Here is a 1,949-nt window from a genome sequence, read left to right as displayed (position 1 = left end):
GGTGCCAAGCAGAATTCTCTGTCGCCTTTTGCCAAAGTATAGAGCTGCAGTTCCTCAACCTCTTTAGGTTGTGGGCTCTTTGGGAATGTGATGAATGCTTGCTATGGAACCTCACTCCAGAAAAGGGTTTCTCAACCTTGAACTAGTGACATTTTGGACCAGATAGTTCTTTGTTATGGGGGCTTTCCTGTGTACAGTAGGATGTTTAGCAGCATGGCTGGATTCTACCCACTAGAAGCCAGTAACTACCCCTTTGTCCCCTGCCCAGTTGTGACACCACTGTCTCCAGATATTGCCAACATCCCCTGGGGGACAAAATTGATCCTGGTCTGAGAACCACAACTCAGAAATACACAAATATATCCGAAATTTCCAAAGGGTGTGTGTGTGTGGGGGGGGGTGCTGGCTCTTGATGCCTATTTACGATCCTCCCAAATATCTCTAGCACCTTCTGTTCTGACTTCTCAGAGCAGCTCAATCTCATATTATTCATATGATCTCAATCTCATTATTGTCATAGAATCATGGATCTAAGAGCCACAACAGGCCCACTTAATCTACCATCTTTGTGAAAAAGGTATGGAGAATTTTTATCCATTAAAAAGAGGAGGCAACTAAGGTTCATAAAAAGTAAATTATTTATCTCTGATCACACTGAAATTACTTGCCTACGATGTCATGAGGTACAAGAACCTAGATTCCCTATTTTCTGGGACAGATACATCTTTGTCCAGTGGTTCTAGGCCACCAGCTTGTGGGATTTGAGTGAAGCATTGTGGTTCATCAATATGTCATCACACAGCACTGCCTCTTTATTCTGTCTTTCTCTTCCCTCAGACAACCCAAGAAGCATTTGTCTTGTCCCTTTTTGGAAAGCTCCTTTCGTCTTCAGGCATACCAGACACATTTCTGAATGCCTTCTTGCCATTCTACTTTCTCAGATAATCGACCCCTGCCCACAGACTCTGCCGAGTGAGCAGTGGCCGTATGTCCCTGCTTTTCACTCTCTCCACGGTGTGAACACTGACCTGAGAAGAAAGGGCCCATCTCTAAGTCAGTTGATGGCCTATAAGTTGCAGCCTGAATCAAAAGGATAGCCAGATCAATAACACTCCTCCCTGGGAATTTGATCTTAGTGACACAGAGGGAAGTGACTCATTGGTAGCAGCTAAGAGAGGGGAGTTGTGGTTGAGAACCTCCTGCCGTGGAGGTCTCCAGGGCTTTCTGGGATCCAAAGTCAGCTTCAGGGAGGATCAGTTTAGAGTTTCTGCACTTGGTGTAGCTAGAAAGACGCTTCTTTGAGCCCTGAAATAAACACCTATTCCATTCAACCTAGTGGGCCTTCCGAAGTGGCTGCCTTTCTACCAGATACCCTACACACACAAGGTGAATAGAATTCCACCTGAATTATAAGGACTGTCCTGTCTGAGATATTTTAAGGCAGCATTTCCCACAGAAAAGCAGGCATTGTTGCCAGTACATTATCTGTAGGGCTTCTCTGTGAATAGGGACGTCCAGGTCTGCTAGTGAGTAGGGTGGATGCCTGCGATGGGTTTGTGACATGCTGCCTAGGATAGCCTTGCCATGGGAATTCAGATGCGGCCAAAGGACAGATGTGTGTATATCTCTTCAGGTGTGGATGTTCTGGGGTCATTTAGTGTCTTTTTGGCAGAGTCTACAATACTTGTTACCCCAAGGGGAGACCGATTTGGCCACCATAGTGAACGCATATGCTCATATTTTGTGCTATGAGGGTATTTCCTGGCAATAGTGTTTTATTCACCTGGACAATTGCCATCTCCCCTTCAAAGACATGGATCTAGAAAGCAGTGCACCTTAACAGTGGTTGTACTGCCTCTAGGTGGGGAGGCATATTGAAGATGTGGTGGGGGCCAATTTTGACTGAAACATGATTGAAGAAAACTACTGGCATTCGTGATCAGGGGCCA

The sequence above is a fragment of the Neomonachus schauinslandi genome, chromosome 3 (genome assembly GCF_002201575.2).
Source record: "Neomonachus schauinslandi chromosome 3, ASM220157v2, whole genome shotgun sequence".
In the NCBI taxonomy this organism is placed as follows: Eukaryota; Metazoa; Chordata; class Mammalia; order Carnivora; family Phocidae; genus Neomonachus; species Neomonachus schauinslandi.
Note: the sequence above shows the minus strand (reverse complement) of the source record.